This window comes from Procambarus clarkii, chromosome 55, assembly GCF_040958095.1.
Source record: "Procambarus clarkii isolate CNS0578487 chromosome 55, FALCON_Pclarkii_2.0, whole genome shotgun sequence".
Lineage (NCBI taxonomy): Eukaryota > Metazoa > Arthropoda > Malacostraca > Decapoda > Cambaridae > Procambarus > Procambarus clarkii.
The window spans coordinates 20,926,548-20,949,725 of NC_091204.1; the positions used below are offsets into that span (position 1 = coordinate 20,926,548).

Sequence of the window (23,178 nt, forward strand, 5' to 3'; positions counted from 1 at the left end):
TTCCGGCTGCTCCGTCCTTGTCTTGTGGGGTCGGGGCTTGGGGAGAGGACTCGGCCTTGGGTCCTGTGGTGACGGACCTTGAGGCTGGGGAGGGGCTGACTTGGGGGCCTTGGGCCCCGCTGGACCCCGCCTGGGTTTTTCTTCCCACTGAGCTGGGGTTATTGTTACAAGGAGTGGGGTTTTCTTTTCCCCCCTCTGCGTACGAGTTGGATTTGGTGTCGGCCCCTCCCCGGGTTCGGTTCCGTGTTCCCCCGGGTACGTCGGTTCCGTCCTTCAGGAGGTTTTCGGCTTATCGCATCCAACCTGGTGTGGTGCGAGCGGCATTTGCAGCTTACCTCCTGCGTGACCCGGATTATGCCTCGGAAATGGATCCGTCCACGTTCAGGTTTGGGACTTCGTTCCCTTTCTGGCTCCGTTACGAGGTTCCGGAGTCGTCCTGGCTAGCAGACTGCCCCTTGTTTGGTCTGGATTCCTGGCATTCCTTCTGTCGTTCCCACACGCTGGAGTGGCGGGAAGCTTCCCCAGTGCTTCAGGTTTTCCTGGGGGTGAACTTGAGTACCTGAATGAGTGCTTGTTTGCCCCTGCCCTTCCCCGCGATGTGGGCGTTATTCAGCTCCATGTGCAGGTTCCCTCCCTTTCGGCGGCGCTCGTGGCGGAGGACTTGCGCGCCCGGGGCCTTTTGTGTTCGGCCTTGCGGTTCTTTTCCCTCCTGGAGCTGTCTTCGGATTGGCTCGTGGAGGATGTGGGGACTCTTGGGTCCGTCCCGGGGTCCGGCACCTTGTCCTCGGCTGCGCGTTCGTCGGCTGCCTTGTTGAAGCTGTTCACGCCGATTTTGCGGGATGCGGTTTCCCTGTTCTATGCTTCCCGTCTCGCGTGTCGGCAGGCGGTGCTGGGTTCCTCCGTGGAATCTGCTTGGGCTCTGGCTCTTAGGCGTTCTTCACCTTTTTGTCCTCTCCTGTTTGGGGAGTCGGCCGTGGCGCAGTTTATTCAGGCTGCGTCGGCGGCTTGTCGTCCGATGTCGGACTTGTTGGTTTTCCGGGGGTCCCGGGGTGGGTCTTCCCGGAAAGGTCGTGCCAGGGCTCGGGGTTCCTCTCGTCGTGGTAGGCCTCTGGTGTCAGGTTTGGGGTTGGCTCCTCCTGCGGACCCTCCCTCGTCTGGTCGGCGCGGTGTTCGCGCTGTGCGGGGTTCTGGGTCTCGTAGGGGTCGCCGGCCCTTTCGCGGTTTGCCCTCTTGACGGGGCGATGGGGGGGCGGCTTGCGCTGTTCGCCCGCGCCTGGTCCCACGATTCGTGGGCCTTTCGGGTCGTGTCTCGCGGCCTGCGGTGGCGTTGGGTGGCCCCTCCCCCCTTTGGGGGGTCGGGGCTGGCAGGGCAGGTTTCTTCCCCTGCGCTCTGTCGAGTCGTCTTGGAGTGGGTACGCTTGGGCGTCGTCGAAACGACGTCGTCCCTCAGATGGGTTTCCCGTCTGTTTCCGGTTCCGAAACGGGACTGCGCGGACCTGCGGTTCATTCTGGACTTGTCCCGTCTGAACCCCTGGGTTCATTGCCCCTCCTTTCGGATGACTACGCTGTCTCAGGTTCGGCTCCTCTTGGAGCCGGGAGCTTGGATGGTGTCCCTGGACCTCCGGGACGCTTATTGGCATGTCCCAATTCATCCGCGGTTCAGGGACTGGCTCGGTTTTGTTGTGGGGCGTCTGAGTTACCGCTTTCGTTGTCTTCCGTTCGGGTTGAACCTGGCACCTCGCGTGTTCACGCGCCTTACACGGGTTGTGGTGGCTCGTTTGCGTCTCCTAGGTGTTCGGGTGTTGGCCTACCTCGACGACTGGCTGGTTTGGGCTCCCAGCCAGTCAGCTTGCTTGCTAGCCAGGGATTTGGTTCTTTCCCAGCTCGCCGAGTTCGGGTTCTTGGTGAACTGGAGGAAGTCCCATCTGGTTCCCTCTCAGGTTCGGACTTGGCTGGGTCTCGTGTGGGACTCTCGAACCTGCCTCCTTGTCTCTCCCTCCGGAGTCTCTCCTGCGGCTGCGGTCCCGCCTTCGTCTGTTTCTGGAGGGCCCTCGGGTCACCCGGCGGTTGCTCGAGGGGCTGTGCGGGAGCCTGAACTTCGCGATGGTGGTCTACCCGCCGGGTCGGGTTTGGCTTCGACGGCTGTTCTGGTTCCTTCGGGGTTCCCCCTTCCGCCTCTCTCGCGATCACAGAGTTCGACCCCCGGGGGCCTTGCGTCGGTTGCTGCGTCACCGGCTTCCTCTTCGGGTTTTTCGGGGTTCAGTGCCTTGGCGCCTACCCGAGCCCTCGCTCGATGTGTTCGGCTCCATTCGGACTGCTCTCCGGTGGTTCATTGCCTGAACCGCGGGGGTTCGATGCGGTCCTTGTCTCTTTGGGGTTGGTCGCTTCGGATGACTCGTCTGCTGAGTTCTCGGGGTTTGGCTCTCCTGGCGGTTCACGTACGGGGCGTGTCCAACGTCTTGGCCGACGCCCTGTCTCGCTTCGTTCCCCTCTTCACGGAGTGGACGGTCGACGACGAGTCCTTCCGTTGGCTTTGCCAGACGTTCGGGCGCCCCGAAGTGGATCTCTTCGCGTCGGCGTGGTCGCGGCGTCTTCCCGTTTATGCGGCGCCCTTCCCCGATTGCGAGGCCGTCGGGGTCGATGCCTTTCGGCTAGACTGGTCGAGGTGGGGGTTCCTGTACCTCTTTCCCCCGGTTCGGCTGTTGCTCCAGGTCCTGACTCGCTTAGAGACTTACCGGGGGAGAGTTGTCCTTCTGGCCCCTTGGTGGCCGGCCCAGCCTTGGTTTCAGGCGCTGGTTGCTCGGTGTCCGAACCCGAGGGTTTTCCCGCAGCTCCGCCTCTTTCAGCAGATCGGACCGGTACGTCACGTAGCTGGTTCGATCTTCTCCTCGAGTCTTCGCGTATGGTTTTTTTGACTCGAGTCTATCATCATCTCCTTGGTGATCAGGTGGCCTCCTTGTTAGTGTCCCACCTGAGGGCTTCTTCTCGGCGGCAGTATGAAGTTTCCTGGCGGTCCTTCCGTTTCTTTTTGCGTCTTCGTCGTGTTAGCTCCTTGTCTGTTCGGGTGGTCTTGTCCTTCCTCTCGTGGTTGTTTCAGGACCGTCATCTTATGCCTAACACTGTCGCTTCGTATCGTGCGGCGCTGGCGGAGCCGCTTCAGCTTGCTTTCGGTATCGATGTTACGTCTGCGCCGTTTCGCAAGCTGTCTCGTGCATTGTTTCACCTCCGGCCTGCTCATGCGTCGCCTGAGCCGTCCTGGTCTTTGGACAGAGTGCTCGCTTTCCTTTCATCTCCTCGTTTCGTTGTGGCCCCTTCGGTCCAGGATTGTTTTTCCAAGGCACTTTTCTTGTTGGCTTTGGCCTCTGGGAGTCAGGTAGGGGAGCTTCATGCTCTCCTCCGGCGCAGGGGTTTCTGCTCTTTTGGTCGTGGTGCTAGTTTTGTTCGTTTGCAGCCGTCTCCTTCTTTTCTGGCGAAGAATGAGACTGCTGCGTTCCGGAGGGGTCCATGGGTGGTTGATGCTTGGTTGGTCAGGCCGGGGGTGCATCATGTTTTGTGTCCGGTTGCGGCGCTTCGCCGTTATTTGCGCGCCACAGCTTCTGTGTCCGGGGACGCGCTGTGGGTTGATCCGGTTTCCCTTCTTCCCTGTTCGCGGGTTCGGGTCTCTCAGGTCGTCCGCAGGGTTATTAGGTCCAGCCAGCCTGCGGTCTATCCCCGTGCCCATGACGTTCGTAAGTTCGCGGCTCTTGCTGCCGTCTTTGGGAATATGTCTTGGTCTGATATTCGGGCGCGGGGATTTTGGCGGTCGAACAGGGTCCTGGCTGCTCGTTACCTTGTGAATGTCCCTGGGCCTCGTCGGGCCTGTGTTGCTTTGGGTCGGCGGTTGCAGCCAGTTGTCTCGGCTTCGAGTTGAGGGGTGAGCGACGACCGCCTCCCGGGTAAGTCCCTCTTTTTCTGTCTGTGGGTAGTTAGCTCCGGGGAGCCGACGGGGCTCCCCCCAGAAAACCAGCGTTGAATGTAATGAAACGCCATTTTCTGGGTGAGTCCCGGAGGCTCCCCGGCATCCCTCCCTCCCTCCGGTTGGCGGTTTTTCGCGTTTTTGACATCCAGCCTCAAGAACTGAGGTGTGGGTAGCCGGCACGGGGGGTCTGGGGCTCCCCCTTCCCCCTCCCGGGGAGGGGGGAGCTGCGCAGACAGCGGCGCGGCAGTGTGTGACGTCACACTAGTTTGCTTGTTTTTGGTTGGGGAGTTCTATCCACTAGTTCGGTTTTTGGTAGCAATTTTAACCAGAATAGGGGTTTGTTTTGGGGCGCTTACCTTTCTGGGTGCCTGTTCCGGTCGATGGCAGACATAGAATGCTTCCAACTACACGGGGGCTTCTATAGGCCATTGCTCCCCTTGCCTCTCTGAGGGGGCCCGGTTCTGGCCGTGGTCCCCGGTAGGCCTAAGAACTCCATACACATGACTGATGCCAAAGTCTGACATTAGCATATCAGCCTGGGATAGCTCCGGGGAGCCTCCGGGACTCACCCAGAAATTGGCGTTTCATTACATTCAACGCTGGTTTTTTCCACACATCTGCTAGGACTCCTGTTCACAGGGATGCCTGGTCATAATATCTTTTTGGCAACTCTCGCTTGATGGCTTCGGTGGATGAGACCGGCTCTGGATGTGTATGCTCTCAGCACCTGAATCTTTCCAAACTTCTTTCCCCTATTACGGCCAAAATATGTCACCTACGATTTTTTTTTTTCCCGTGATCAAGGAACACATTTTAACCACTGTGATGCACCAAGCTTATTGTGACATATCCCCTGTGCGCATGAAATCAAGTGTTCCCAAAAATGATTTTTTATTTGTAAAATGAAAAATTCTCTTCCCAGAACATGTCTATGTTAAAATAAATACCAAATTCTAATTACTTTGGCTGTAGGGTTGTGGACAATGTACGCTGTGATGTCATCAAGGCCTGGTTACCTGTGCGTGAAGCTCCCAGACACAGTCGCGTGGGCCATTCAAGCACTGCAAGTTGCCACAAATATATTTTCAATTATTTGTTCTATGTATTATCAATGTGGTTTTATTTTTTTTTTATCGTATATGATGCATATTTGTGTCCTTTACGATATGTATACAGTAAAACGTTCATAATGTTCCATGGAACCATGATACATGTGTCAGTAATGTATCCACAATAAATGTTTATTGTCACAATATTACATGTTAAAAATTCACTAAAATTACAATTTATTACATGTTAAAAATTCACTAAAATTACAATATGTACAGTTTCACACACTATTTACACAGTAACACACTGTATTACACACTCAGTACTTCAGAAGTGAGTAATAATCAAAGAAGTAGTCCATGGTATGCAGTGGGACTTCTTTCTCGTTCACCAGGTATAGATAGATTTTCGCTTCCTGTTTCTTCGTTCTGTGTGCTTGCAATTAACCCACTCACATACACCCTTGGCTTTAGTACTTGAAGGTGGTATGTAACCAAGCTTGTAAAGCATAAGGTAGTCATGAAAAGATCATAGGAAAAGATCGCTTTGTAAGGTCCCTCATTGGAAAAGATTCAGCCATTCTCGAAGAGAGTCAGCTATTCTTGAAAATATCTATGGAAAACACCACCATGGAAGCCACTAACACTGTTCATCTATGATACTTGTATCAGATGCATCATCACTGAACCCAGAAAATAATTATCTATGTATCATCTATATAAATTGGAGATGGCATTAGTGGGCATGGATGGCGCTCAGAGCTACAATTGGATACGCTCGCTGTATCATCCTCATAGGTGCTGTATCACTTGCATCCGACCTTTGTGTTAGGTCCTTATTGCACCTAGTTTCACCAATATCATGACCCTTATGTTCTTCAAACAATAAGGTCTAAATTTCACCGAAATAGCGCGATCTTTCAACATCGCGTCGGACAGGTGTTTGGGAGCCAGGAGCGCATGCGCCACCCTTGGTTGCTCACTCAGTACTAACAAAGCCAGCAGCCTTAGGGCATTCTGGGATTTTTTTTCCAAGATGGCTGCCTCTCACTGGCGGTCCTACGAGTCCATTTCGTACACAACCTACCGCGCGCACATTTTGAATGGGTACCTTTCTCGATTGGCGCAGTTTCCAACCGACCGAGTTTTCTCGGTTGGCGCAGCACAGTGGTTAACAATCTTAGAAGAAAGAACTTTTTTTCTGGGGGAAGCCCCGGAGCTATTCAGGCTGATATTAGGTTCCCGAGTAGTCTTGGCTTGAGAACTGCCCGTTGTTGTCGTTGGATGCGTGGAGTACTTTGTCGTACCTGCAGGCTTGAGTGGTATGAGGCATTGATAGTGGTCCAGGTTTACCTAGGAGGGGCGACTTTGAACACCTCAGTGCGTGTTTGTTTGCCCCTGCACTTCTGAGGGATGTTTGTGGGGTTTAACTTCATGTGCAGGTTCCCTCCCTGTCGGCTGCGCTTGTGGCTGAGGACTTGCGCGCTCCTGGCTTGCTGGCTTCAGTCTTGTGCTTCTTTTCCCTCCTTGAGCTGTCTTCGGATTGGCTTGCGGAGGATGTAGAGGCGCTTGGGGCTATTCCTGGGTCTGGTGCCTTTGTCTTGGCGGCTTGTGTGCTGTTGAAGCTGTTTGTGTCGATCCTGCGGGATGCAGTGTTGTGGTTCCTGGTGAACTACACGAAGTCCCATCTGGTCCCCTCCCAGGTTCGGACCTGGCTGGGTCTTGTGTGGGACTCTCAGACCGTTTCCTTGTCTCTCCCTCTGGAGTCTCTCCTTCGGCTGCAGTCTTGTATGTGCTTGTTTCTGGGGTGCTCCCGGGTCACCCGGCAGTTGCTCGAGAGGTTTGCGCGGGATCCAGGACTTTGTGATGATGGTCTACCCGCCAGGTTGGGTTTGGCTTTGTCGGCTGTTCTGATTCCTTTGGGGATGTCCCTTTCGCTTCTCTTGCAATCGCTAGGTTCGACCCCCTGGGGGCATTGTGTCGGCTGCTGCGTCGCCGGCTTCCTCTTCGGGTTTTTCGGGGTTCAGTGCCTCGGCGCCAACCCGAGCCCTCGCTTGATGCGTTAACAGACACATTGTCTCTGGGCTGGGGCTCTGTGACCAGTGCTCACCAGGTAGGCCAGGAGCGGTGCAGTCTGTTCTTCCGTCAGGCCCACAGCACAGGTCGGGAGTTTGCGGCGGTGTGGTATTCACTTTGGGTCGCCTGCAATCGACGATCCAGCATCATTCGGACTGCTCCCCGGTGGTTCGTTGCCTGAACTAAGGGGGTTCTATGTGGTCCTTGGCTCTTTGGGCTGATTACTACGATTGATTTGTCTGCTGAGTTTTCAGGGTTTGGCTCTCCTGGCCATTCACTTCCGGGGGGTGTCCAACGTCTTGGCGGATTGCCTGTCCCCGGTTCATTCCCCTGCCCACGGAATGTACGATCTATGCCGACTCATTCTGTTGGCTCTGCCAGACGTTCAGACGCCCGGAGGTAGACCTCTTCATGTCGGCAAGATCGAGGCGTCTTCCGGTATATGTGGCACCCTTTCTCGACTGCGAGGTCATCTGGATCGATGCCTTCCGGCAGGACTGGTCAAGGTGGGGGTTACTGTATCTTCTGTTCCTGTACCAGGGAAGAGTTGTTCTCTTGGCCCCATGGTGGCTGGCCCAGCCTTGGTTTCAGGCGTTGCTTGCTTGGTGTCTGAACCTGGAGGTTTTCCCGCGGCTCTGCCGCTTTCAGCATATCGGTACGGTCCGTTACGAGACTGGTTCGCTCTTCTCCTCGAGTCTTCACATCTGGTCTTTTTTACTCGAGTCTATCACCATCTGTATGGTGATCAGGTGTGGTTTGATCTTCTCGAGTCTTCACGTCTGGTCTTTTTTACTCAACTCTATCACCATCTGTATGGTGATCGGGTGGCTTTTTTGATGGTGTCCCCACCTGTGGGCTTTGTCTCGACAGCAGTAGGAAGTTTCCTGGCGGTCCTTCTAGTTCATTTTGTCTCTTTGGCGTTATACTTCACTTTCTTTAAAGTTATTTTGTCTTTTCTTTCGTGGTTGTTTCAGGACCATCATCTTGTGCTGAATACTGTTGCTTCGTATCGTGCAGCATTGGCGGAGCCGCTGCAGCTTGCGTTCGGCATTAATGTTACTTCTGCTCCATTTCACAGGCTGTCTCGTGCATTGTTTCACCTCTGGCCTGATCATGCACTGCTTGAGCCGTCCTGGTCTTTGGATCGGGTTCTCTCTTATATCTCTTCTTCTCGGTTTGTGGTGGCCCCTTCAGTTGAGGATTGTTTTTCAAAGTTCTTTTCTTGTTGGCATTGCCCTCTGAGGGTCGGGTCGGGAAGCTTCATGCTCTCTTCCGGCGTAGGGGTTTCTGTTCTTTCGGTCGTGGAGATAGGTTTGTTCAGTTGCAGCCGTCTCCTTCTTTTCTGGCGAAGAATGAGAATGCTGCATTCTGGAGGGGTCCTTGGGTTGTTGATGCTCGGTTGGTCAGGCCTGGGGTACATCATGTGTTGTGTCTGGTTGCGGCTTTCCGCCGTTATTTGCGCACAACGGCTTCTGTGACAAGGGACGCGCTTTGGGTTAATCCAGATTCCCTTCTTGTTCCAGGATTCGGGTCTCTCAGGTTGTCCGCAGGGTTATTTGTTCCAGCCAGCCTGCGGTCTATTCCCATGCCCATGACATTTGTAGGTATGCGGCGCTTGCTGCCGTCTTTGGTAACATGTCTTGGGCTGACATTCGGGCACAAGGTTTTTGGTGGTCAAACAGGGTCCTAGCTGCACGCTACCTTGTAACTGTTCCTGGGCCTAGTTGGGTCTGTGAACAAGTGTTGACTGCCTCCCAGGTAAATCCTCTTCGTTTTTATCTTTTTGTGATGTAGCTCCAGGGAGCTGAAGGGGCTCCTCGTAGAAAACCAGCGTTGAATGTAATGAAACGTCATTTTTTTTGGGGTGAGACCCGGAGGCTCCCCAGCAACCTTCTCTCCCCCCCAGTCGGCATTTTTTTTGTGTGTTTTGACAGCCAGCCTAGAACTGGCTGGCATGATGGGTCTGGGGCTCCCCCTTTCCCCTCCCGGGGAGGGGGAGCTGCACAGACAAGCGGCGCGGCAAGTGTGACGTCATGCTCGTTTTTCATTTGGGGAGTTCTGTCCACTTGTTAGCTTTCTGTTGTAGTTTTAACCAGAATAGGGGTTTGTTTTGAGGCGCTTACATATCTGGGTGCCTGGCTCGGTCGATGGCAGACATGGAATGCTCCAAACACATGTGCACTTTGATAGGCCATTGCTCCTCGTGCCTCTCTGAGAAGGCCAGGTTCTGGCTCATGGTCCCTGGTAGGTCTAGAACTCTATTCACACTGAAGCCAAAGTCTAATAATATACATAGCTTGGATAGCTCCGGGTAGCCTCCGGGTCTCACCCAGAAAATGGCGTTTCATTACATTCAACGCTGTTTTTTTTCCTTATGCACAGCTGTGGTGTCGTCTATTAGCAGCAGCGGCGCCCATGGGTTAAAGTATAACATACTTGCCATCATCCAGGGAAGGCACCCAGAAAGGTATGCAAAACAAAAGAGACCACTGTGTGGTTGAAAATTGCAATGCACATCCTCAAAATAGCAAAAGAAATCCCCCAGAAGAAAAACAAGCAACACTTTGTCCAACTAGCCTTCCGCTCGTTAGCGCCACCATCTGGGGGAGGGGGAGCCAAGATACCCACTCCTCAACCCATCCTCCGAATTGACAGTACGTTTTAATACTAAGTGTAATAAGTACAGTTCCTGACTGTCATACATAGTACATAATTGCACTTATGGGGCTGTTACATTTACCTCCCCATTTAATTCTCCTCATTTTCTGTTAAGACACTCAGAATTTTAGGATGAAGTTTTAAAGTTCAGTTTGCTATACACAAGTTTTAAATATCAGGAATTTCTTTTTCAGTTTTATTAAACAATAAAGATTTTATACAAAATTTGAAAATATCCTGAGTTACTTTAAAATTTATTTAAATATTTTAGTTTTGTTTTATTTGTTTTATAAAACTGTCATATCAATATAGCTATAGGTTAAGTAGTACTGTAATTGTAATTAAGAAGCAATAAAATGTTTATCTTTAAAAACTATGATGGTTAGGTTAGGTCGTGGTTTTCTATTCAGCTTTTCAGGTAAACTCAAATATTCACAATATATTTGACTATGATTTAATAATAAGTGTAAATAAGTACAATTTCTGACTGTCGTACATAGTACATAATTGCACTTATGGGGCTGTTACATTTTCCTCCCCATTTTTGGAGGATGGGCTGCACTCCTCAGTTCTTGACTGATGTGCTTGGTGGTTGGATGTCGTCTCTGGCCACAATTTCTTTTCCTGTTTTGAGACTTGCATTGTGAGGCTGCTCCTGCACTTGAGGTGTGCACTGGCCAGAAGTTTCCGAGTACCAGAGCTGCATGGATTTAGAAACATCTCTCGTAGGCACTCCGTGAGTACTGCCCTTGAGTGGTCAGGGTTCTCTTCCTTGGGGCGTTCGGAATTCACTCCTCGTTAGAGGACTTTCCTGCTTGTGGTTGTCTTCACCCATGGGATAAGTGGGGGGGGGGGTCTTGGGCTTTCTGCCTTGCTCCGGGTAGGGGAGTGTTTATCAGCGAGTGGTAGGCCTCACTGCAGCTGGCACAGCCAGCCTAAGCTATCACACAGTGGCTGATGTTTCTCTTCAACTACTTGTTGGCTGTTGTGGAGTTTTGGGAGTTTTGTTTTTGTTTACTGGGATTTTTCAGCTGTTTTGCAAAGGAGTGTTGTTTAGCACCTCATCAAGCTCTCCCTAGGGTATGGTGGTGGTCCTCCTCTGTTGCTCTCATGGCTTTACACCGGTTAATTTGCCTGCATCGACAGGATTTACCAGCTTAGCTGGGCCCCAGTTCCTGGGCTTCCTGTAGGGGGTCATTCACCTTACGGGCTCTGGAAAACCTCTGTGAGCTTGGATGTACCATGGATACTACTTCTGAGCCAACTCTTACCTTGTGCGAATTTGAGGTTGTTCGTCGCCCGTGCCTCAGTGTGAGGATCATCTATTCTACCTCTGCCAATGGTGCCTGTTGTGTCAGGACACCTATGGCCTAGAGTCCTGTTGGACTTATTACCCGCTTGTGCTCCAATTCAATCATCCCTAATGAGTGAATTGATCTTTTATGGCCACATAGTGAATTATGTCAAGTGGTTAGGATGCTGGGCAAGCCACCCGGAATGGATAAATTCCAAGGTAAAGGAGAAATTTCAACACATTCCCTATGCAACATGAGGCATACCATGTCGCCATTAACCACTGCACTGCGCAGAGCACCTAGGATGCACCACTGATCTAGTGCAATGTAATGTGCGCTCTGTGCACCACTGATATAGTGCGATGTGATGTGCGCCCTGCGCACCACTGATCTAGTGCGATGTGATGAGCGCCCTGCGCACCACTGATCTAGCACCTCCAGCACCTCCAGGGCGCTCGTAGGTATAACGTATCATTCAAGACTCCCACGGCTACATGGGGAATCACATCAGCTTCCTCAGGGCTCTTGCAAACAGATGTCATTTAAAAAAAAATCATGGGCAACATTCCCGGGTGTGAGAGCCTCAGTACTGTTTGAGCAACCAAGGCTGGCGCATGCAGCATGAGCTAACAGCAACGCTGTTCAGCTTGTGACCACAGCATCGCCTAAAACTGTGAAAAATATATATGTAAGTGGTATTATTTAGCCATGATAGTATTACAGAAGGGCTTGACTGTGATAAAGACTGTGTACAATGTTCAGATATCAGTGAATCAATGCTGTTCAAGATGTTCAGAGCACTAGCCACAGCACACTGCCATTATTTCGTTCTACTAAGAATCGTCAAACGACTTCTCATGTTCCTTTACAAAATAAACTTTTGGAAAATTATTCATTTACATGATTTAGTGACTAGGATTCTGATAATAGCAGGACTGTGGTGATAATTAGCGATGTGTGTAGTATGGTGGGAGGAGTATCTTGGTGAAGGAGGGAGGTAGCTTTGTCTGCTGGCTGGTGTGTGGCAACCTGTTATTGTCTGAACTCACCATACCCACTTAGTGGGTCGCTATGGTGAACACAAATGTTGATATTTATATATAACATGTGTATATAGGAGTGTAATAACAGCAGAAGGAGTATGTTGGGAGGAACCATTTTGGTGAGGGAGATGTTGGTGAAAGAGTGAGTGAGGCTCTCAGTCTGTTAGCTGCTATGTGACTTGTCATGCAGTGTATGGTGGCCAGCAGCCACCATATTAGTCAGCAAGGCGGACAGCCCGCCTGCTTTCATACCTCTCACTGTATTTCCCACTTCTATACTTCCCTTCACCTATGCCTCCCCTTCCTCTTTACTTCCCCCCCCCCCAAAAAAAAAGTATGGTGGCCACTATGCTGTTTGGACACCACACCAGCTTAGTTGTATAGTTATGGTGAATAAAACATGTAGATACTTATATGTAATGTGTGTAAATAGTGTAATAAAAACAATTACAGTATGATGGGAGGAGGAATGTTGGTAAGTGGGTGTTGAAGGAGGGAGGGGAGGTGGTGTCTGCTAGCTGCGGTGTCCTGGTTGATACCTGGTTGATACCTGGTTGATGGGGTTCTGGGAGTTCTTCTACTCCCCAAGCCCGGCCCGAGGCCAGGCTCGACTTGTGAGAGTTTGGTCCACCAGGCTGTTGCTTGGAGCGGCCCGCAGGGCCACGTACCCACCACAGCCCGGCTGATCCGGAACTTCTCTTAGAAAACCGTCCAGTTTTCTCTTGAAGATGTCCACGGTTGTTCCGGCAATATTTCTTATGCTCGCTGGGAGGACGTTGAACAACCGCGGACCCCTGATGTTTATACAGTGCTCTCTGATTGTGCCTATGGCACCTCTGCTCTTCACTGGTTCAATCTTGCATTTTCTTCCATATCGTTCACTCCAGTATGTTGTTATTTTACTGTGTAGATTTGGGACCTGACCCTCCAGTATTTTCCATGTGTATATTATTTGGTATCTCTCTCGTCTCCTTTCTAGAGAGTACATTTGGAGAGCTTTGAGACGATCCCAATAATTTAGGTGTTTTATCTCGTCTATGCGTGCCGTATATGTTCTCTGTATTCCCTCTATTTCAGCAATCTCTCCTGCTCTGAAGGGGGAAGTGAGTACTGAGCAGTACTCGAGACGGGACAGCACAAGTGACTTGAAGAGTACAACCATTGTGATGGGATCCCTGGATTTGAAAGTTCTCGTAATCCATCCGATCATTTTTCTGGCTGACGCGATATTTGCTTGGTTATGCTCCCTAAACGTTAGATCGTCGGACATCATTATTCCCAAATCCTTGACATGCTGTTTTTCTACTATGGGAAGATTCGATTGTGTTTTGTACCCTGTATTATGTTTCAGATCCTCATTTTTGCCGTACCTGAGTACCTGAAATTTATCACTGTTAAACATCATGTTATTTTCTGCTGCCCAATCAAAAACTTTGTTGACATCTGCTTGTAGTTTTTCAATGTCTTCAGCAGAGGTAATTTTCATGCTGATTTTTGTGTCATCTGCAAAGGACGACACGAAGCTGTGGCGTGTATTTTTTTTCTATATCAGATATGAGAATAAGGAACAGTAGCGGTGCAAGGACTGTACCTTGAGGTACAGAGCTTTTAACATCGCTTGGACTCGATTTTATCTGATTGACTGTTACTCTTTGTGTTCTGTTCGACAGGAAATTGAGTATCCAGCGTCCTACTTTTCCAGTTATTCCCATTGACCTCATTTTGTGAGCTATCACCCCATGGTCACATTTGTCGAACGCCTTTGCAAAGTCTGTGTATACAACATCTGCATTTTGCTTTTCTTCTAGGGCTTCTGTGATTTTGTCATAGTGGTTGAGTAACTGTGACAGACAGGATCTTCCCGCTCTAAATCCATGTTGTCCTGGATTGTGCAATTCATTGTTTTCCATAAAACTAGAAATTTGATTCCTAATCACTCTTTCAAACACATTTATTATGTGTGATGTTAGTGCAACTGGCCTATAATTTTTTGCCAAGGCTTTACTCCCCCCCTTGTGCAACGGAGCTATATCTGCAGATTTAAGTGCTGCTGGTATCTCCCCTGTATCCAGGCTCTTTCTCCATATTACGCTGAGTGCTCTCGCTACTGGTACTTTACATTTCTTTATGAATATTGAAATCCATGAGTCAGGCCCAGGAGCTGAGTGCATAGGCATATTATCAATTTCTCTTTCAAAGTCTTCCGAGTTTGTGGTAATATCCGTTATATTATCTGCAGCTTGAATGTCATTCATAAAGAAGCTGTCTGGGTCATCAACTTTCATGTTGTTTATTGGTGTGCTAAACATAGCCTCATACTGGCTTCTTAGAATTTCACTAATCTCTTTGTTGTCCTCTGTGTACGTACCTTCATTTGTAATTAACGGTCCAATACTGGTCGAGGTTTTGGATTTTGATTTTGCGTATGTGAAAAAATATTTCGGATTTTTCCTTATCTCTTGTATAGCTTTCTGTTCCAATTCCATTTCCTCAGACTCATATGATCGCTTCAACGTTTGTTCTATTTCCTCAATCTCCCTGCTTAGGCTTGTTTTCCTTGCTTGTGATAGTTGTGTCTGCCGAAGCATTTCCGTTATTTTTTCCTTCTCCTGTACAGTCGTCTCCGTTCTCTTTCTAGAGTGGTCCTCTTTCTGCCCCTCCTCACAGGTACGTGCTTCAAGCAGACCTTGTAAGCTTCAGCTGTCAGTTGAGCTATTCCCTGTAATTACCTAAGTGTAATTACCTAAGTGTAGTTACAGGATGAGAGCTACGCTCGTGGTGTCCCGTCTTCCCAGCACTCTTTGTCATATAACGCTTTGAAACTACTGACGGTCTTGGCCTCCACCACCTTCTCACTTAACTTGTTCCAACCGTCTACCACTCTATTTGCGAAGGTGAATTTTCTTATATTTCTTCGGCATCTGTGTTTAGCTAGTTTAAATCTATGACCTCTTGTTCTTGAAATTCCAGGTCTCAGGAAGTCTTCCCTGTCGATTTTATCAATTCCTGTTACTATTTTGTATGTAGTGATCATATCACCTCTTTTTCTTCTGTCTTCTAGTTTTGGCATATTTAATGCTTCTAACCTCTCCTCGTAGCTCTTGCCCTTCAGTTCTGGGAGCCACTTAGTAGCATGCCTTTGCACCTTTTCCAGTTTGTTGATGTGCTTCTTAAGATATGGGCACCACACAACAGCTGCATATTCTAGCTTTGGCCTAACAAAAGTCATGAACAATTTCTTTAGTATATCGCCATCCATGTATTTAAATGCAATTCTGAAGTTAGAAAGCATAGCATAGGCTCCTTGCACAATATTCTTTATGTGGTCCTCAGGTGATAGTTTTCTATCTAGAACCACTCCTAGATCTCTTTCTTTATCAGAATTCTTTAAAGATTTCTCACATAATATATAGGTTGTGTGGGGTCTATGTTCTCCTATTCCACATTCCATAACATGACATTTATTAACATTAAATTCCATTTGCCAAGTGGTGCTCCATATACTTATTTTGTCCAGGTCTTCTTGAAGGGCATGACAGTCATCTAAATTCCTTATCCTTCCTATTATCTTAGCATCATCAGCAAACATGTTCATATAATTCTGTATACCAACTGGTAGATCATTTATGTACACAATAAACATCACTGGTGCAAGAACTGAACCCTGTGGTACTCCACTTGTGACATTTCTCCATTCCGATACATTGCCTCTGATTACTGCCCTCATTTTTCTATCAGTCAGAAAATTTTTCATCCATGATAGAAGCTTACCTGTCACCCCTCCAATATTTTCCAGTTTCCAGAACAACCTCTTATGTGGAACTCTGTCGAAAGCCTTTTTTAGGTCCAGATAGATGCAGTCAACCCAACCATCTCTTTCCTGTAATATCTCTGTGGCTCGATCATAGAAACTGAGTAAATTCGATACACAGGATCTTCCAGATCGAAAACCATACTGTCTGTCTGATATTATATCATTTCTCTCTAGGTGTTCTACCCATTTAGTTTTGATTAGTTTTTCCAATACTTTCACTATTACACTTGTCAATGATACAGGTCTATAATTGAGGGGGTCTTCCCTGCTGCCACTTTTGTAGATTGGAACTATGTTAGCCTGTTTCCACCCGTCTGCTACGATTCCTGTACACAGGGATGCCTGAAAGATCAGGTGAAGTGGAATGCTGAGCTCAGATGCACATTCTCTCAGAACCCATGGTGAAACGCCATCTGGGCCAGCTGCTTTGTTCTTACCGAGCTCCTTGAGCATTTTTTCCACTTCGTCTCTAGACACCTCTATGTGTTCTATGTTGTTCTCTGGAATTCTTATTGTATCTGGTTCCCTAAAGATTTCATTTTGTACAAACACACTTTGGAACTTTTCGTTTAGTGTTTCACACATTTCCTTTTCATCTTCCGTGAATCTATTTCCCATTTTCAACCTCTGAATATTATCCTTTACCTGCAATTTGTTGTTTATGAATTTATAGAATAGACCTGGTTCTGTTTTACATTTGTCCGCAATCCCTTTTTCAAAATTTCTTTCTGCCTCTCTCCTCACTGCCGTGTAGTTGTTTCTCGCATCTTTGTATCGCTGGTATGTTTGGGGGTTCGGCCTCTTCCTGTATTGATTCCATTTTTGTGTCTTTCGGTCTCTAGCCCTCTCGCAATTTCTATTGAACCAATCCTGTTTCCTAGTTCTGCATCTCTGTTTTGGTATAAATTTTTTTGTGCCTTTATCATATATTTCACAAAACTTGCCATACATCTCATTCACTTCCTTGCCTAGCATCAAGTCTGTCCAATTATACTCACTAAAAAAATTTCTAAGGTCACCATAATGTCCTCTCCTGAAGTCTGGTTTTTCAACTGCTTCAACCTCCTTATTTTCTTCCAGCTTATAACGCATTGCATACTTTATTCCAAAAAGACATGGTCACTTTTACCCAAGGGAGGAAGGTACTGAATGTCAAATATCTCTTCCTCCTTCCTGGTAAATATCAAATCTAGCATGGAGGGAACGTCCCCTTCCCTCATCCTCGTAGCTTGTTTAACATGTTGATACAAGAATGTTTCCAGGATGAGGTCTACAAATTTACAGGTCCAAAAATCTTCTGTTTTAGCTTCATATGCTTCCCAGTCTATGGATTTCAAGTTGAAGTCACCGACTATCAACAGTCGTGATCTATCGTTATCCGCTCCCGCTATAATCTCTCTCATTATTGTTATAAGACCTTCACGTTTACTATCTAGCTCCTCCTTTGACCATGTGCTGCTTGGCGGTGGACTATATGCATTTATCATCATTAGTTTATCATCCTCATAGCAGATCTCTAGTGCTATTATGTCAACTTCTTGTGGATTGGCAATCATTATTTCCTTCACCTTTAGGTGTTCTTTTACCAGCACAGCAACGCCACCGCCTTTCCTAATTTTTCTGTCCCGTCTCCAAATTGAGTAGCCCCTTGGGAATATGACCTCATTTAAAATTACATCTTCAAGTTTTGTCTCCGTGAGTGCAACAATGTCTGGTGTCTGCAGCTGTATTACATCACTTAACTCCAGTATCTTCGATCTCACTCCATCTATGTTGGTGTATGCAATCTTCAGGAACTTGTTCCCCCTCTCCTTATTCTTCACTCCCCCTCTCTCTATTGATTTTGTTGGTTTGCCTTTATGTACCACTTTACTGGTTTGCCTACCCCTATCACTTTGTAGAAAAAAGAATTTATTTCTTCTTCATTCCTGCTCTCATTTAAATGTTTTGCCTCGGCGAGGTTCAGTTTCAGCTTCTCTCTGTCTTCTTTTGAAAGATCTCGTCTTAACGACCACCCTTTCCCATCCTCATCCCTTTGCAATTTTCTAGCATTCCTTAGTACTTCTTCCATCTGTTTGGCACCATTTAGGGTGATCCTCAAAGGTCGATCTTTCCCTTTTACGTACCTGCCTATTCTCCTGTAGTCGCACACATTCTCTCTTTTTGTAAGACCTTCCACGAGGCCAACAATTTTATCTACTACTTTAGCTTCTTCTACAGCTCTTTCTGACCTAGATGTTATCGCCTTTTCTTTGCAGCCAAAAATGATCAGGGACTTACTCCGATCAACTGTGTTTTGCACCAACTTCGGGTTAGATGCCAATTCTTTCCTCACTTCTAGCCTAATGTTTGTTTTATCTTGGTTGCTGCAGTGTTTGACTTCCTTTACTGCTTCTTCTATTTTTTCCTTCTCCTTGGCCACTTGTGCATAAGTGAGTTGCATATCTTTCTTGCACTGTTCTATTCCCTGTGTAACTTCCTCCATCTGTGCTGACAAAAGCTGTTTCTCCTGTTGAATTTCCTTGCCTAACCTATTGTGGGAGTTAACCTGTGTGGGAGTTTTGTCGCTTAAGACCGTCTCCCATTGAATGGTTGCAAGGTCTACATTTATTTTTTCCCAGTCAATCCTCTTATTGTTGAAATTGAATTGTCGCGGGCCACTTTTGTTGTTTCGACTCACCATACCAACTTAATGGTTCGTTATGGTGAACACATGTGTAGATAGGTACCTGTATATACAATGTGTGTATATAGTATAATAACAGCAAAAACTTTGTTTGATTGATCGTAGAATATAATAAAAATGTCACATATATGAGCTCCATAATTTTGAGCATAGTGATGTTGTATGTCGATTTGGTACCATGTCTTTCGGCTCCTCCATTGAAGCTGTTTGCGCCGATCCTGCAGGAGGCGGTGTCTGTTCTTGCTTCTTGTCTCACGTGCTGGCAGGCGGTGCTCGCTCAGTCAATGGAATCCGCATGGGCCCTAGCTTTTAGGTTTTCTATGCCTTTTAGTCCTTTGCTGTTTGCAGAGTCTGCAGTGGTGCAGTATCTGCTAGCAGCAGATAGCAGTTGTCGTCCCATGCTGGTTTTGTTGGTTCTTCGGGGGAGGGGGGGGTCACTGGGGATCTTCCCAGAATTGTCGTGCCAGGGCTCGGGGTTCCTTCTGTCATGGTAGGCCAGTGGTTTCAGTTTCAGAGCCAGCGCAGCCTTCGGAACTGACGATGACCGGTCGGTGCGGTGATCGCTCTGCTTGTCAATCAGCATGATGACCGCTCTGCTCATCAGTTGGCTTCTTGTAAGGGGCATCGGCCCTTTCTCAGTTCGTCCCATTGACGAGGTGATGAGGGGGGGGAGGCTCATGCTGTTTGCTCACACCTGGTCCTAAGATTCGTTGGCATTTCAAGTTGTTTCTTGTGGCCTGCATTGGAGTTGGGTGACCCCTTCTTCTTCGGGGCGTGCGGGGTAGGCTTCTTCTCCTGCGCTCTGTCGTATCATCTTGGAGTGGATTTGCTTGGGCGTGGTCAAAACGACCTTGTCCCGCAGGTGGTTTTCCTACCTGTATCCGGTTCCGAAACGGGACTTCACAGACCTGTGGTTCATTCTGGACTTATCCCGTCTGAACAACTGGGTCTATTGCCCCTCCTTTTGGATGACTACTCTGTCCCAGGCCCGTCTTCTTTTTGGCGCTTGGATGGTGTCCCTGGACCTCCAGGGCGCATACTGGCATGTCTTGATTCACCTGGGGTTCAGGGACTGGCTAGATTTTGTTGTGGGGTGTCAGGCTTACCGTATTCGTTGCCTTCCATTCTGGCCTACCTCGATGTCTGGTTGGTGTGGGCTCCCAGCCAGTCTGCGTGTCTGCTCAGCAGATATTTGGTTCTCTTCCCAGCTTACCGGGTTCGGGTTCCCGGTGAACTGGAATAAGTCCCATCTGGGTCCCTATCATGTTTGGTCATTGGCTGAGTCTTGTTTGGGACTCCCGAACCGCTTCCTTGTTGCTCCCTCCAGAGACCCTGCTGCAGCTGTGATCCCACCTTCACCTGTTTCTGTGGGGGGGGGGGGGGGCTCCCAGGTCACGAGGTTTTTGCTAGAGGGTTGTGTGGGAGTCTGGAGTCTTTTTTGGGGGGTTCACTGCCTTGACGCCTACCCGAGCCCTCGCTCAATGTGTTCATGGGCACGTCATTCCTTGGCTGAGGCTTTGTGATCAGTGCTCACCGGGCCAGCCAGGAGCAGTGAGGTACGTCCTTCCGTCGGACACACAGCACTGGTGCAGGTGTTTGAGTGATGGCTCTTGCTCCCCTCTACCCAAACTCTCCAGGTTTTGGTAGCTCATGTATAGACGATCCATCTCCGTTTGAACTCCTCCTCAGTGGTTCATTGCCTGAACTGTGGGGGTTCGATGCAATCCTTGGTGCTTTGGGGCGGGTCGCTTCGGGTGACTCGTCTGCTGAGTTCTCTGGGTTTGGCTTTCCTGGCCATTCACATTCGGGGGGTGTCCAACGTCCTGGCGGACGGCCTGTCTTGGTTCATTCCCTTGTCTACTGAATGGATAGTTGACGCCGACTCGTTCAGTTGGCTCTGCCAGACGTACGGACTCCCGGAGGTGGACCTCTTCGCAGCGTCTCCCATTATATATGGCACCCTTCCCCAACTGCAAGGCCGTTGGGGTCGATGTCTTCAGGTAGGACTGGTCAAGGTGGGGTTATTTGTACCTCTTGCCCCTGTTCCGCTGTTGCTCCAGGTCCTAACTCCCTTGGAGACTTACCAAGGGAGAGTAGTCTCTCTTGGCTAACTGGCCCAGCCTTGGTTTCAAGTACAGTACTGCTTGTTCAGTGTCTGAACACGGGGGTCTTCTCGCGGCTCCGCCTCTTTCAGCAGATCGGGTCAGTCCGTTACGTAGCTGGTTCGCTCTTCTCCTCAAGTCTTTGCATCTGGTCTTCTGACGCAGGTGTATCACCACTTGTATGGTGAGCGGGTGGCTTCCTTGATGGTGTCCCACCTGCGTGCTTCGTTTTGGCAGCAGTATGAAGTTTCCTGGCTGTCCTTTTGTTGTTTCTTGTCCCTCTATAGTTTCTCTTCTATTCTGGATCGGGTTGTCTTGTCCCTCCTTTCCTGGTTGTTTCAGGACCATCATCTTATGCTGAATTCTGTAGCTTCATATTGTGCAGAACTGGTGGAGCTGCTTCAGCTTGCATTTGGGGTTGATGTTACTTCTGCTCCATTCCGCAAGCTGTTTTGTGCATTGTTTCACCTCATGCCCGCTCATGCGCCATCTGAGCCGCCCTGGTCGTTGGACAGGTTGCTCTCTTTTCTCTATTCTCCTCAGTTTGTTGTGGCCCCGTCAGTACAAGATTATTTTGCGAAGACTTTTCTTGTAGGCATTGGCCTCTAAGAGTTGGTTGGGGAGCTTCATGCTCTTCTCTGGTGCAGGGGTTTCTGCTCTTTTGGTCCTGGTGGTAGGTTTGTTCGTTTTCAGCTGTCTCCTTCATTTCTAGCAAAGAATGAGACTGCTGCTTTCCGGCGGTGTCCTTGGGTTGTTGATGCTTGGTTGGTTCAGCCGGAGGTACATCATGTGTTGTGTCCGGTTGCTGCTCTTCGCACTTCCTCCCTTCAGGGGGTTGGGTCTGGGGGGGGGCAGGCCTCTTTCCCTGTCCATCCATCAGGTCATATCAGAGTGGATTTACTTGGGTGTGGTTAAAATGACCTCATCTCTCAGGTGGGTTGCCCTCCTGTTTCTACTTCTGAAACAGGACTGTGGATCTCCGGTACATTATCTCGTCTGAACCGGTTGATTCCGTGTCCCTCCTTTCGGATGACTACGTTGTCCCAGGTCTGGTTCGTTTTCGATCCGGGTGCTTGGATGATTTCCTTGGACCTCAAGGATGCAAACAGGGATTAGGTAGTCCTGGAGTTCAGGGATTGGTTAGGTTTTGTGGTGGGATGACAGGCTTACCACTTCTGTTGTCTCCCTCTTGGGCAGAATCTGTCATCTCGCATTTTTACGCATTTGACTCGGGTCATGGTGGCCGTCTTCCTCTGCTAGGTATTCGGGTATCTTCGCCTACCTCGATGACTGGTTGGTGTGGGCTCCCAGTCAGTTTGCTTGTCTGCTAGTCAGGGATCTGGTTTGGGTTCCTGGTGAACTGGTGGGAGTCCCAGTTAGCTCTGTTCTAGGTTCAGTCTTGGCTGGGCCTTGTGTGGGATTCTTGGACTGCATCCTTTTCTTCTCCCTCCAGCAGCCTTGCTCTGTCTCGGGCCCTCTGCAGCCTTGTGTTGTTTGGGGTACCTGTCACTGCTGCCGGTTTCTTCCTTGCATAGAGACTTGCGGTGCTGCCATCTCCCTAGTAAGTCACTGTTTTTTTACTTCTCTGTGGGCAGTTAGCTTCAGGGAGCCGATGGGGCTCTCCACAGAAAACCAGCATTGAATGTAATGAAACAGCAGTTTCTGAGTGAGCCCTGAAGGCTCCCTGTCCCTTTTCCACCCTCTGGTTAGTGGCTTTCATCATTCAAGAACTGGATGGTGGTGGGGGGTTAGTTGGACGAAGTGCTACTTATTTGTTTCCTTTCTAGGGGAGTTCTTTTGGTCTTTTTGAGGACGTGGTCCTCAAAATTTTCAACCAGACAGTGATTTGTTTTGTTTTGTGTATCTTTTTATAGGTGCCTTTCCTGGTTGATGGCAAGTATGATATACGTCAAATGTAAAGTGTTCGGCATCTGTGTTTAGCTAGTTTAAATCTATGACCTCTTGTTCTTGAAATTCCAGGTCTCAGGAAGTCTTCCCTGTCGATTTTATCAATTCCTGTAACTATTTTGTATGTAGTGATCATATCACCTCTTTTTCTTCTGTCTTCTAGTTTTGGCATATTTAATGCTTCTAACCTCTCCTCGTAGCTCTTGCCCTTCAGTTCTGGGAGCCACTTAGTAGCATGTCTTTGCACCTTTTCCAGTTTGTTGATGTGCTTCTTAAGATATGGGCACCACACAACAGCTGCATATTCTAGCTTTGGCCTAACAAAAGTCATGAACAATTTCTTTAGTATATCGCCATCCATGTATTTAAATGCAATTCTGAAGTTAGAAAGCATAGCATAGGCTCCTTGCACAATATTCTTTATGTGGTCCTCAGGTGATAGTTTTCTATCTAGAACCACTCCTAGATCTCTTTCTTTATCAGAATTCTTTAAAGATTTCTCACATAATATATAGGTTGTGTGGGGTCTATGTTCTCCTATTCCACATTCCATAACATGACATTTATTAACATTAAATTCCATTTGCCA

At 48.7% G+C, this 23,178-nt stretch overlaps 1 protein-coding gene across 28 annotated transcripts in view; it reads left to right on the plus strand.

The window, feature by feature from the left end:
- Positions 1 to 23,178, plus strand: part of LOC123755665 (zinc finger protein 271) — a 187,338-nt gene that overhangs the window by 109,774 nt on the left and 54,386 nt on the right. For 5 of the 28 annotated variants that reach the window (XR_011222978.1, XM_069305531.1, XM_069305533.1 and 2 more), the window contains one exon: positions 4,931 to 5,021. The exons of 20 other annotated variants lie outside the window; for them this stretch is intronic. The gene's annotated coding sequence lies outside the window, so the exon portion shown is untranslated. Of the gene's footprint in view, positions 1 to 4,930; positions 5,022 to 9,465; positions 9,738 to 23,178 lie in introns of all 28 variants that reach the window. 3 more of the 28 variants (XR_011222980.1, XM_069305532.1, XM_045738402.2) reach the window with 1 other exon arrangement.